The sequence below is a fragment of the Rhinolophus sinicus genome, linkage group LG13 (assembly GCF_036562045.2).
Source record: "Rhinolophus sinicus isolate RSC01 linkage group LG13, ASM3656204v1, whole genome shotgun sequence".
Taxonomy (NCBI): Eukaryota; Metazoa; Chordata; class Mammalia; order Chiroptera; family Rhinolophidae; genus Rhinolophus; species Rhinolophus sinicus.
The window spans coordinates 15,080,128-15,094,403 of NC_133762.1; the positions used below are offsets into that span (position 1 = coordinate 15,080,128).

Genomic DNA, 14,276 nt, shown 5'->3' on the forward strand with positions numbered 1-14,276 from the left:
CCAGTTACCACCCCACTGTAAATTCCCACGATACTTTTCATAAAAACAAGTCGCTTGTGTCCCCTTTCTGGTGACGTGACACTGATCATAGGAGTCTTGAATGGGGCGTGACTGGAAGCCTTTTGTCACGAGCTGAGCTCCTGTGGTGTGGGGCTGTGGTGGGGTGGTCACCAGTGACCTGGCTTCTCTCAGACCGTGGCTTTCAACTTTGGAAACAATGCTGTGAAGGCTAAGTGAAGCGAAGAATGATCTTAGAGCTCACACTTTAAGCGTGTGCAGAACCTGCCACGGGGCTCAGACACAATCTCGGGTCTTGTTTGTGTTTGCACCTCCCTGCCCTCTCCCCAAATACTCCCCAGATACCTCCTACCCCATGCCTGCCCGTGTCCTAGTCCTTAGAGATGAGCTCAGAGCCGCGGGGCAGGCTCACCGACCTGAGTAACCCAAGGGGAGCACCTGCTCAGCTCCCTGCCTCACTTCCTCGCACGTGGGTCCTGAGTGCGCCAGGAGCCTGGATCGGCTGGGCCTGAACTTCCGCCAGCAGGTCCCTGAAACCCGCTCTGGGGTCAGGCGCCCGTGATAGAAAAGTAAGCGCCACGCCCGATGCTTACAGAGAGCAAATGCTCAGAGGACAACTCACATTTTAGTAGCGATCACTGGAACCCCAGTCCTGCAAGCCTCAGAGGAATAAATCTGAGGTAGGGTTTGGGGGACACAACGTGATGGAACAGCTGTCTGGACTCAGAGCCTCCTGAATTGCTCAACTGGCATCTCTCTGCCCTGCCTTCATCCTCATAAACTTGTCTCTGAGCGTTGATTTCAGTCCCCCTCTCCCCCCTCCCCAGCCAAGAGGGAGGATGGCATACTTGTTCCCAGACAATCCACCAACTCATAACAAAAGTGACAAAACAGTTATTGAGATTGTATTTGGTGACTTGCCCCTGGGATGTAGTCTGTCCCTTCAGAGTGTTGGTGGGGTCGTGCTTTGGGGAGGGGGTGTCAGACTTGGCGTGGCTTCTGTCTCTGTACATGGGCTTCGTTACAACACTGCACAGCAGGCTCCGCTGGTCACTGTGTTTGAAGGTGAAGCTGGGGAAACGTGAATTACACTGTAGACAAAATAGCTGAGCCTTGGGGCGCATGCAACGGGCATGGGAAGATGTGGAAGAATTTGTGAGTTGTAACAATTTGGTGCTGAAGGTTACAGCAGTGCTTACAAGTTTCAACTTGTACCATTTGGAAGGCTCTGGATATTTATTACATAACATACTGGGGAATAGAGAGCTGTCCTTAATTGTCACCTAGATGAGTGGTTCCGAGACTCTGGCTGAGGACCAGAGCCTGTCTGTCACAAAAATGTCACCAGTCCGAGCAAAGTGGAAAACGAGGACAGTGAAATGTAAGGTTACTAACAGGACCTTTTTTTTTTTTTTTTTATTCTGAGATGATGTCCTTCATTGTCTTTATTGTTAAAATGTCATCTTACGAAAATAAGGGTGGTAGCTGGCGGTGGTTATAACTTTTAAAAATATTCTTGCATTGCAACATTAATCATTAATCTTATTTCGGTGCTCCCAACGTTAAGAAAAAGAAAAAATTGTGGGCCCCCAAATCTCAAAGTCTGAGAACCACTGATCTTGACCACCCATGAAACATTTTGAGTCCTAGGGTTTTTCTTTCATAACATGTTTGCACAATCGTTTTTTGAAAAGTATACGTAACAGTACTTTCCACGGTGAATACGAGCAAAGGAGCGTTCCTGAAGAGCTGTGTGTGACATGCTGCCGGCGTCACCGGGAGAGTTAAAAAGTCCGTAAATAATGACGCCTGGGTCCTACCCCCAGGGATTCTGATTTCTTTGAGACAGCGGGGATTCTTCCCTGAGGTTCTTCCAAGGGCCCCTCGTGATCAGCAGAGTTTGGGAACCACTGGACTAGGCGACACACTGAGCTCTGAGAATCTGTGACCTTTGTGATTTAACCACCAAAGTTGATTTCTCACGCTCCGTGTCCAGATAGTGGACACTCCGTGTCCAGTGGAGAAAAGGGGAGTGCCCTGGTCCACACGGCCAGGCAACTGCCCAGCTGGCGCCGTCCACACCACCGAGACGCGTGACCTCCGTCCTCCAGTGATTCAGCCCACAAGTGACGCGAGGGCTCTGTGCCACAGGCGAAAGGTCAGAAGCCGTCATGTGCTAAGTGTGTGGGGTGGGAGGCGCTCAGGGCGTTGGGGCAGCAGTAAGTGTCTGTACCCCCGGGACCCCAGCTGCTGCGGTGTCTGATCCGGATACTCTTCCAAAGTGGCTTCTCAGGTGTGACTTTCTTTTATGTCATAAAACGCTTACTCACTGTAGACTACTCAGCAAGTACCAAAAGTCTCAGGAAAATAAACCCCGATGACCCATTACCTAGGGCTAACCACTCTTAATTTCTGGTGTGTATCCTTCTAAGAATTTTTTTTCCATACATACTCTTTAACACAGTTATTTGTTTTTAAGCAAATATTTTGTAAACTGCTTTTTTAAGTTAACATTTTCCCATTTTCTTCAAATTATCTTAATTAAAATGTTATTAAACCACACTTTTCAGTTCTATTGCATGGGTATACTACAATGCCATTCCCTCAGAGTCAGGCATTTTGTGAGTCTTTATCAACAGTTTACTATGGCAACTACTACTAGCATCTTTGTCAATGACTTTTGTCCATATTTCTGATCACTTACCTGGATGGAATTCTAGAAATAAATGAACAGCTTTATTTTAAGTTACCGGTGATTGTGCAGAAATGGTGTCTGCACTTAGCAGTACCCAGAGGGTGAGTGTAAAGCGGCACTGGTGAAATGACTGAATTCGGTTCCTGCCTTCACTGAGCTCAGAGCCTAAGGTGTGGAATAAGACAGAACCACAAATAGCTCTGACCTCAGAGGGAGAGAGAACTGCTGGGCCTGCACAAGTGGTTTCCGAAAACCCTTCCTCCTGGAAGAAGCAGGGTCCTGGGCTCCCGGGAGGCAGAGCAAGGGTTCTGATTGGGGCTGGCCTTCACGTGCTACGTGACCTTGGGCACGTTGTGCTCCTTAGGCCTTGCTGTTCTCATCTGTAAATGAGGCCACTGGATTAGGTCACTTGTGGTGGTGCCGCTCTCTGCCCCTTACATAGCTGAAGGGTGTGGGTGAGCATGAGTGCATGCTTTCCTTTTTTAGGTGTCTAATTACAGCTAGCAATCTGGGACGGTTTCTGTGGGATGTGCTGGGAGGCACTGAGGTAGCCCCAAGTCCATTTCTGCCCCAGCACTCTAGGAGGACAAACCAAGTTATTGACAGAGTAGGGCCCAGGCTTATCGCAGAGACGAGCCGAGACATGGAGAGCTTTTGAAAGGAGGAGCTTTTCAATGAGGAGCAATTCATTTGGCCTTGGAAAGGAATATTAATGGTACTGTTCTAACTCACCAGCTGTGTCTCATGAGGTTATCCCCAAGCTCATTACATACATCATGTCATTTAAACCTTCTAAAGCTCTGGGAGGTGAGTGTTGAGTCCCGGTTTTACACATGAGGAATCTGAAATTCAAAGGAGAGACCAGAGCTTCAGGGCGTTGCCCCAGGGAAAGTGAGGCCACGGCCTAGATGCAAAGCAAAGCAAAATAAGGCAATTCTTGCCTTTGGAATCTGAGGCTGAGGTCAAATTCTAATAAGGGCATTGTATGAGATTTCTTCAGCAGGATGATTGTGATAATAAGAGCTTTCATGTTAGGTGTTGTGTGTATAAATTAGCCCCCTCCCACAGCCCCAGTGCATTTTTTTTCCTGCTGTCGCAAACTTTCTCTTCCTGCAGTTTTCTGTTTTCATAGGGACACTTTAGAATGAGCCAGATAAAGCCTCGACCCAACAAAACTTGGTAAAGCTGGTAGTTTGCAGCCTCAAATGCACTTTGTGTATGAAATACGTACTGAACTGCTGCTTGGGCCCCTCCCACATTCTTGTTCCCGCAGGTGTTGCTGGGCTGTAATAGAGGAACCCTCTGTGGACAGGAAAGGACTATAGAAAGGGAGGGCTGGGTTGCGGGGGCCAGGGGATGAACAGGGACTCTGGCCAGGCCCCAAGTTTGGAAATGGATGAAATTAGGAAAATTCAGTTACAGTCATCTTCCTTATAAGACAGTATCCTTAACAGAAACTAATACATACATGATACCACGTTCCAGACTCAGCTCTAAGCACTTACACATAGTAACTCATTTCATTTTCATGGTAACCCTGTGACCATCATCCCTATTTTATAGATGGGGAAACTGAGGCCCAGAGAGGGCAAGTAGCTTTCCCAAGATCAAAGCTAGTAAGTGAGGAAAATGGGATTTGGACCTGGGCAGTGCAGTTCCAGAATCCACGCTCTTAAGGGTGCCGCTACCCAGAGCCTCTTGGGGGACGGGAAGGAGAGGGCAGGGGGGCGACTCCATCTGGCCCAGGCCTACTCCTCTGAGTGGCCTGTGCTCCTGAATTAACTGTCCTCCAACTCCCAACCAGACCTGAGTCCCTCCTCCAAGTAGATTGCTAATATGTCTCTAGTGTGTGAGACTCGGTCTTCACAGAGGGGTGTCTCTTTAGAGGATGGGTCTGGGTCCCCAGTGAACTGGCAGAAGTTCAGATGAGATGGAGTGAAAGGAGAGCAGTTTAGGAAGAGACGCACGCTATCTAGGAGTGGCTGGTCTCACGGGATGACATTGTCCTTTCGCCTCCCAGTTCTCACGGGTCCTTCACTGTTTGCAGGGACACAGGACAAGGGAAGCAGACAATGTAGGGACGTTTCACACATAGAGGTTAACGAACTAGAGACAGCAGGGCTCCCACAGGCTCACAGAACGAAATACTGTGTATTGACCTCTAGCCTAGTACAAAGCACTTTACCTACATTCTCACTTTACAGAGCATCTCTGAAATCCACACTGTTGTCACCGTGTCACTGATTAGGACACACGGCCAGTCAGTAGCAGAGCCAGCTCTGGGACCCAGAGGTGTGGACTCCAGCATTCCATCCCTGAGGGCTTGCGTTGGCCTGGCCTGGCCTGTTGATGACCACGGCATCGTGGGCTGGAGGGTCCCGTGCGGGGCAGATGCACGTCTGACACCTGCTGTTTGCCTCCCTTCAGGCTTCCTGCTGCCCTGCGTGCGACCCAGCTGGAGTTTCCTGGGCTCCTTTGGTGGCTGCCGGCCAGCATTGCCTCCTAATTCTATCTCCAGTCCTCCTGCCGCCTGACTTAGGCCCAGGCCCAGAAGTGCCCAGCCCAGGCCGGCAGGCGAGGGACTGCAGCCTTGGTTCTCTGGAAAAGCCGGCTTTTCTGAGAGGCTCTGCCCAAGGGGAGGGAAAACTCCCGCCATCGCATCTCGGCTGACCTCTGAGGCCCTGTGATCTGAGTCCCTGTCATTTAGTGAACTCCACGTATGACTCAGCTGCTCCGTGGTGCAGCTGGAGGAACCACGCACGCTGTGTCATTGCTGGGAGGCAGTGGGCAGTTTGCTCCCTGCTGACTTGACTTTTCGTGTGTTTTGAAATGTCAGGACCAGATTGGGTGCCTGGGTGAAAAATAGTTCAGAAACTCTTTTCTCTCCTGCTCCATTCAAGGGATGTGTTTCCGGACCTGGGTTCACTGCCCAAGGTGCATAGAAGCCAAAACTGACACTGGTTTCTGAGAGTCGGCTCCCAGGAGACAGGAGGCACCTGTCCGCTCCATTCAGGGTTCAGGGTGGGTACGAGGGGTTGGGGGTCAGGTGTGCAGAGCACTGGGGGGCAGCTTTGAACTGGCGGGCCTTGGAACGTGGCCGTTTATGGTGAGGGGTGTCAGCAGCGATCTTTCAGGAACAGCAGACCCTTCACTTCTGAAAGGGTTCTGGTGCTCGGGTTCCTGTCGTGTCCTGGTCCTTTTGTTGGGGGAGGGTGGGAGGGTGCAGCTGGTGGTCCAAGTTCTCTGCACCCATTTCAGCTGCATGGGGTGCGGTTTTGGTCTGTTGTCTCAGAAAAGCAACTCAGTATCTTGTTAGGGCGATTTTGAGCTAGTTATGCGGTTACAGATGTACCCTGCGTGGTTTGGACACATAAGTACTGATGCCCACCAGCCTGTGCTGGGGGGAGGGAGGGGTTGGCTGAGACCAAGGTCAAGGTCTCCCAAGGAGAGCTAAGGAGATCTGAGTGCGCCTTCCGTGGAGCATGAGCAGGACGGAGGGGACCTGGACTTTCTCGACTGCAAGGGATGCGGGCAGCAAGCACGGGGGCGGGGGCGGCGACAGCAAGGGACGGTTGGCTGGAGAGCTGCTTCGTTGGGAGCATAGTGAGGAGGAGGGTGGGCGGGACCTAGAGCTCTGATTTTTACAGGGGGGAGTTGAGTGCCATGCGGAGGAGCTGGGTTTTATCCTGGTCTCCATGGTGGTGCTGGTGTGGCCCTTGCAAGCTTGAAAAGGAAGGTCATGATGAAAGCAAAGGCGTAGAACAATCACTTTGGAAGTTGCTGGAGGGAGAGACAGGAAGTGGGAGCCCAGTGAGGCAGAGATCTCGTCTCAGGCTGAGGGGTGGAGGCCCCGGCTGGGGAAGCGCTGTGCAGCAGGGAGGGACCCAGCCATCTCCCGGAAGATTCCACAAAGCCAGACCGTGCTGGAGGCAGGGAGGGAGCTCGCTGACACCTGCCCCTGCTGCTCTGAAGCCCTGAAAAGAAAAGAGGTTTTGATTTAGGGAGGAGTGTTAAGCTTTTCTTTTTTAAAGTAAACTTTTAAATTCGAGTGTAACCTATATCTATGAAAAGCGCCCAAATCGTGAGTACACACCTTGATGAGTCTTCACACAGGGAACACACTCGTGTGGCCAGTGTCCAGGTGTCCAAGTCAGGAAGCTAAGCACAGCCAGCACCCCAGATTCCTTTCCCGTGGACCCCCTTCCTTTGCCCCTCCCCCTTCCGCCACGGAGGCCGCCATCTGACTTCCAGAACCTTAGATTTCTTTGTCTTTCATTCAGTAGTGGGAAATCCATCCATACTGTTGCCTATGGTGATAGTTCATTCATTCCCAACATTTTGCTGTATAAATTGAGCACGATTCGTTTTCTCACCTATTGTTGGTAGACAGTTGAGTTGTTCCCAGTTCAGAGCTATCCGGAACGGGGCTTCTGTGAACACGGGCTTGTGTCTTTGGTGCACACCTGAGCACGTGGCTCTTGGGTGTGGATGGAGTCGATGTGCCCGCTCACAGGGCGTGTGTGTGTTCCGCTCACATAGACGCTGCAAACGTAGGCTTGGCTGTTAAAGGGTTGAATTTTAAGTGGCTGCTGTGAAACGGTGGGAGATGGGGTTAGAGCTGCAGCTCTTGATAAAAGATGAGCTCAAATTCAGTGTCTCGAAGGAGAGCTGTGGCAACACCTCACTGGCTTTTGAGACGCATCTCAGAGCCACATTCTTCCTTGAGCAGCATGTTGGAGCTGTCACGAGAGGGGACCACACCCCGTCCCAGCACAGAACTGCCAGCAGTCACTTAAGGTTTCCTAGACTCTCAGCTGGGAGTATCTTGGGGCCAAGTTTCACCCCCTCCCCACCTTCTGGAATATATGCAGAAAACTTTTGCTTTGAGTTTTGTTTTTCCCGAAAAGTTGGATGTTCCCCTGGGTTTATGACATGTGCTCCATTGTGCTAACCCTTTCTCACCATTCTATCTCTTGCAGCAATTCACACAGTCGCTGTAATTTTCACATTTTGGAAGGCATGTGGAAGGGGGAGGGATGCGAGGAGAACAGGCAGTTCCTGCTGCCACTGACTGATGGCTGGCCGGCCCGGGTGCCCACGGGTGGCCGGGCAGCATGAAGAGCTCGTGGGGCAGAACACGCTCTGGAAGGAGGGTCCAGCAGGAGACGTCTGCTTGCTCCGGGAAGCCTTTTGTTCACAGACCAAGACGGGAATTTTCAAGCTCCTTTGCATGTTAGGAAAAAAAGAGTTGTGTTCTGTACAGCTAAATACTTATGGAGCCCAGATGTTAGCTGGAGGCCCCCCTGCCCCACATGAGCTGTGTGCAATTAGCTCAGGCCTCCACCAGGTCCACGGTCCACAAAAGTCCAGACCCCTGGCCAAGACTGCTCCTTATTCTCAAGGGGCTGAAGCTGTGAGGGCCGCGTCATGCTGTAAAGTTTTACCAAAGTGGGCAGAGACAGCCGAGGCATGAGCTGGGAGCGTGGGAGGACTGGACTCTCAGACCCTGCCCTAAAGTCTAGACGGTCAGAAACTGGCTCTCCACACAGTTGCAGGTGATTGCTCTACGGGAAGGGGTGTGGCTCCAGCCTGTAACAGAGGTGGGGTCAAATCCTACCTCTGCCATTTGTAACCTGGTGGCCTCGAGCCTGTCACTGAGCTCAGTGTCCTCCTCTGTAAACGGTGGTCACGCCCCCAGCGCCGCGCCATGGGCAAGCCAGCGGGTTGCCGGTTGAGATAGTATGCTCAACCTGGCACATGTAGATTTTCCAAAAACATTCTGTCTTCTCCCCAGACTTGATGGAATGTGCTTGTCCTCCCACATCACAAAGCTTCTCATGGCGACATTTTGGGATGTGACCCCAGAGACACCCTCTTACCCGTCTTCAGCAGAGCGTGCAGCAGACACCCAGCATCGCCTACAGGCTCCCGCTTCCCCAGGGAACTTCCTGGGAATGTGAGATCAGAGAAGGGACAAGGCTTTTCTTCCCGAATCTACGGATGGTCAATCGCAATGTGGATGCAAGAGGCCACACCTCCTCTTCACCGTGTTTAAGATGTTCCGGTATGAAGCGTCTTACAGGCAGCTCTGGGCCCATCCAGAAAGCAGGGCTGAGGAAGGAGGGCAGGGCCCCGGAGCATCACTTTGCCTCTTGGTTCAGGTGACAGAAGCCCAGCCTGAACTAGTTTGTGCAAAATGGGGCTGGCTCATGGCCCCTAACATGGCTGAGTCACAAAGCAGAGGGGTAACCAGGCCTCGGGAAGCGTCAGTTCTTGGAGCCTTGACTGCGTAGGGAAGTTGTTGTCCATTTTTCTGCGTCTTTTGGTGGGTTGGCATCCTCACTGAACCCTGACTTTTCCCACCTGTGAGAAGAAACATGACCACCCCTTGAGTCCAGGTGGTAGGAAACAGATACTCTGTATCCGTGCATGAATGAATGAGCAGGTGTCTGGATCTGTGTCTGTCTATATCTGTGACGATGCACCATTCTTCACACCAAGAGTGAAACAAGTCTGCAGGTCAGATGTGCAGGGAACAGCCCTTCCTTGAAGTGAAGTCAGTTTGCCTCCTGTCTCTTCATTTGGGATTTGTTCCTAAGTAACCGTGGCTCACATGCCTCTCTTGATGCCACTGGAAAGTAACCAGTCCCCAGTGGCATGTGCTCCATTGGTGCAGTACATGTTCCTTTGTTGGCCGGCCCTGCTTGGGTCCTCCTTGGCCGAGTGAGCAAGAATGAAACCATTGTTTGTTGTTGCTGTAAGACATGGGTGATGTTTGTTACTGCAGCGAAAAACTGGCCTATCCTGACTGATGCCCTCCCCATGAGAGAGGGAAGGGAGAGGTAGCAGGAAACCAGTGGGGCTGGGCAGAAGCTCTCCCTAGGCACAGAGTTAGATCAGCAGAAGGGATGGAAGCAGAACCTGGGTGGATACAGGCTTGGGAGACATGCTGGACTCCTCAGAAGGGGCTTTTAAGGCTCTGCTTAGATGGAGAAGAAGAAGGCAAGGAAAGGCCCTTTGCTTGAAGGAAATGATGTAAAGTTACCAGGGGACTAAGAGGAAACAAAACTGCTCACCTCCTGCTTGGATTTCATTTTTCACAGCGAGGGGAATCATCTTTAAGCTAAAAAGGATGGAACATGGCGTGCAAAGGGAACAAGCTTTGACTGGCCAGCATCTAGCTAAGCCTGCCCTGGCATAGAGCTCTCGCTCAAGAATATCTGGGGAATGAAGGAGTAAAGGTATGTGATGGGGAAGGTGGAGGGTGTCAGCTACTTTAATTGGGTCCAAGTCTTTGAGCTCCGTCGGGAGGAAGTGGAGCTGTGAAAGCAGAAGCCATATTAGTAATCTTGCAGAAGTCAGGGGCAGTGGGAATGGGAGGGGTCACATTGGAAATCAGAAACAGTCAGCATTGCTCTGAGTTCTTTTAATACAGGGAAAAGAAAAGGGGAATCCAGAAACTCCAACTGTGAGTTAATTTTAACTTCTGGCATGTTTTCTAGAAGAGTCTATCAAGTTGATGGCTTGTGAACAACTGGGAAATAAAGTCGATGTTACCGGGAGTCCGCGTGTACTTAGAAAGAAGCTTATTTTTATGGAGGGCTTGCCAAGTGCCAGTCAGTGTGCAATGGGGATTGTTTTAATCAGTGCCCAACGTAATCTAATGAGGGGGGCCCGTTTGGTAGTTCATGACGTGGCTCACAGGATCAGGGTCCACAGCCTGCTCTGTCCCACTCTGACAACAGAGCTCACCACAACGCTGCCCCTCTTCATGTGTCCTGGGGCTGCCCACCTGGCAGAGGGCGGGAGTCAGCTGAAGTCTGTCTGCGTGTGGCCATGGGGACCACCGAGATGCTGGCCCAGCCCTGCTGAGTCAGAATGGCCCAGGACGGCATCGGTACCCAGCACGCCTCTTGGCCAGGACGGACAGCAGAATTCCAGACCCACTGGAGCAGCAGGATGGGAAAGGCCATCCTCTCAGATTGGAGGGACATTGGTGTGGAAGGAGAAAAGGGGAAATACGTTCTCTTAAAATAGCCAGTTCCCCTCTTGTTGGTTTTCTCTACGTTATTCCTTCCCTACAGCCTGTTTACCATTAAGGCAAAATCCTAAGGCCTGTTTGCCCAGAGGAGGGAGAGGACGGATAGGAAGCGTGGGACCTTACTGTCAAGCTGTGCCGTGTGGAAAGCCTGCTGGTGCTCAGAGGGGAGAAAGGTGGGCAAAAAGGTGAAATCGGGGTGTCCTGCCAGTGCCTCCCCCCACCCCCCACCCCAAAAACCACCAAGGTCAAAGCCTTGAATGGGGCTGAAGGAGAGGGGCAGGTAGAGACAAACACAGGTTTGCAAGAACTCCAGAGCCTGACCTGGGGAAATTCCAAGCCCTTTAGATCCACCCCCAGGTCCCCAAAGCCAATGACATATTAACGTATTTAAGGTGTGTCGTATTTAATGTGTGGCATCATGTTCCAGAAGCCGTGGTGCAGCTCTAAGCTTTAATATAGAGTATAAATGAAGCTACCAAAAGAGGTCATTTAAAAATCCATTTCATTTACACTTACTGAATTTGTGAATTTTGAACAATACATTTATTAGAAATTAAAAAAAAGAAGTCGGTCCCTCCTGCAAATGGTAAGCCTCAACTGAAACAGAAGATTTAACATGTATTGTTTCAAACTCACAAAACTCAAAAGGTCTGAAAGAAACCTGAATAATTCACAATTCCAGTGATTTTTATTGGGTGTGTTTGCAGCATTTATTTGCACTTGTGACATAATGAAAGAATGGCACTCGGACCCTGGGAACTGTGTCAGAGCCATTACACTGCCACACTGGTGGCTTATCAGTGACCCATTGGGACTTTGAACGTTAAAATCCTACAGTCAGAGCCGATGTCTGGGCTTTTTGTTTCTTTGGCTTTTGTTTCCTTTTTCTATTATTTATTTATTTATTTATTTTTTTATTAAATTTATTTGGGTGACAATTGTTAGTAAAATTACATAGATTTCAGGTGTACAATTCTGTATTACATCATCTATAAATCCCATTGTGTGTTCATCACCCAGAGTCAGTTCTCCTTCCATCACCATATATTCGATCCCCCTTACCCTCATCTCCCACCCTCTAACCCCCTTACCCTCTGGTAACCACCAAACCATTGTCTGTGTCTATGAGTTTCTGTTTCTCATTTGTTTGTCTTGTTCTTTTGTTGCTTTTGGTTTATATACCACATATCAGTGAAATCACATGGTTCTCTGCTTTTTCTGTCTGACTTATTTCGCTCAGCATTACTCTCTCAAGATCCATCCATGTTGTCACAAATGTTCCTATATCATCTTTTCTTACCGCCAAATAGTATTTCATTGTACCTATATACCACAACTTCTTTATCCATTCATCTATTGAAGGACATTTTGGTTGTTTCCATGTCTTGGCCACCGTAAACAAAGCTGCAATGAACATTGGAGCACACGTGTCTTTATCTCTAAATGTTTTCACATTTTCTGGGTAGATACCCAGGAGAGGGATTGCTGGGTCATATGGTAATTCTATTCGTAATTTTTTGAGGAACCTCCACACCGCCTTCCATAACGGCTGTACCAGTCTGCATTCCCACCAACAGTGTATGAGGGTTCCTTTTTCTCCACAGCCTCTCCAACATTTGTTATTATTTGTCTTGTTGATGATAGCCATTCTGACTGGGGTGAGGTGATATCTCATTGTGGTTTTGATTTGCATTTCTCTGATGATTAGTGATGTTGAGCATTTTTTCATATGTCTATTTGCCGTTTGTATGTCCTCTTTGGAGAAATGTCTCTTCAAGTCCTCTGCCCATTTTTCAATTGGGTTGTTTGTTTTTTTGTTGTTGAGTTGCATGAGTTCCTTGTATATTTTGGATACTAGCCCCTTATCGGAGGCACTGTTTGCAAAAATCTTCTCCCATTCAGTTAGCGGCCTCTTTATTTTGTCAATGGTTTCTTTTGCTGTGCAGAAGCTTTTAAGTTTCATACGGTCCCATTCGTTTATTTTAGCTTTTACTTCCATTGCCTTTGGAGTCAAATTCATAAAATGCTCTTTGAACCCAAGGTCCATAAGTTTAGTACCTATGTTTTCTTCTATGCAGTTTATTGTGTCAGGTCTTATGCTTAAGTCTTTGATCCATTTTGAATTAACTTTGGTACATGGTGACAAACAGCAGTCCAGTTTCATTCTTTTGCACGTGGCTATCCAATTCTCCCAGCACCATTTATTGAAGAGGCTGTCTTTGCTCCATTGTATGTTTTTAGCTTCTTTGTCAAAAATTATCTGTCCATATTTATGTGGTTTTATTTCTGGGTTCTCAATTCTATTCCATTGGTCTATGTGTCTGTTTTTCTGCCAATACCATGCTGTTTTGATTATTGTAGCCCTGTAGTACAAGCTAAAGTCGGGGAGTGTGATACCTCCAGCATTGTTCTTTTTTCTTAAGATTGCTTTGGCTGTTCAGGGTCTTTTGTGGTTCCAAACAAATCTGCTCCCGAGAGGCAGGAACTGTGCTACGAGGCAAAGAAAGGGCCAGCCGCAGCCAACATCGTCCATTCTCTGCCCTGCTCCCCAGGTTACGGAGTCTCACTGGTGGTGGGGGGAGGACAGGCTACAAGGCACAGTCATAGCTCTTCTGGGCAGCGCGTGAGGACTCAAAGCTTGGCATAGAAGGGGAGCTCAGAGAGGGGAGCGAGGCTGGGGGCTGAGGGGGGCCCACACCATCACCCCTAACGGGTTTTAACTTCCTGGGAGAGATGGTGCTCTCCTGGATGGTGGGAACATTTCTGTTTTGTGAACTATTGGGTATTTCTTCTACATCTGAGTTCCTTTCAGTTACTCAAACTGTTCAGTAAGATGAGCCTCCCTTCTACAGCCTTAGAGGTGGTGTTGTGGGCACCTCTGAGGAAGGTCTCTAGGGGAAGCCTTTGCTTTCCCATGTCACCCTCCAGAAGGCCAGTGTGGCGGTGACAGTGGCACACAGACAGCCTGGACTTGCTGGAGCCAGGCCAGCGGTGCCAACCGTGATGGCAGCAGCAGCTCTGACAGCAGCAGCGTGGTGCGTGCTGCCAGAGGATGGCCTACGACCAGACTTGGGGCAAACCGACCGCCCCCAAATGCAGTGAAGTAGGGGGTTGACTGGGGTGGAGGTGTAACGAGGGATGCTGGAACCCAGCTCTGCCGCTTAGGAGGTGTGGCCTTAGCCACGTTGCCATGGACCCATGTCACAGGCTCAGTGTGAGGGGCAGATGAGAAAATGCATGGAAAACACTTAGAACATGTTTTCTGCTCAGTCGCTACTACTGCTCTCTTGGAAATGTCTTGGAAAGTTCTACTCCTCAGCCATACTCTTATAAACAGAGGGAAACAGCCCACACGGTGTAGACTGGTCCACGGTCCAGCTGTAGATGGCCACAGTCCTCCAGGAAAGCTCCATCTTAGCCCTGCACATATTCCTCCAATTTATTTTTGTATCAGCTTCCACCACGAGGCCTTATGTGAAGGGAGAGACCGCCTCAGCCATCTGGTGTGCCCGACACACAGCA

At 49.7% G+C, this 14,276-nt stretch overlaps 1 protein-coding gene across 3 annotated transcripts in view; it reads left to right on the forward strand.

Moving 5' to 3' along the window:
* The window catches only part of CFAP161 (cilia and flagella associated protein 161), a 60,488-nt gene that overhangs the window by 15,039 nt on the left and 31,173 nt on the right, over positions 1 to 14,276 (forward strand). For all 3 annotated transcript variants that reach the window (XM_074317688.1, XM_074317687.1, XM_074317684.1), the window contains 3 exons: positions 7,693 to 8,268; positions 8,508 to 8,777; positions 9,817 to 9,954. The gene's annotated coding sequence lies outside the window, so the exon portion shown is untranslated. The remainder of the gene's footprint in view (positions 1 to 7,692; positions 8,269 to 8,507; positions 8,778 to 9,816; positions 9,955 to 14,276) is intronic.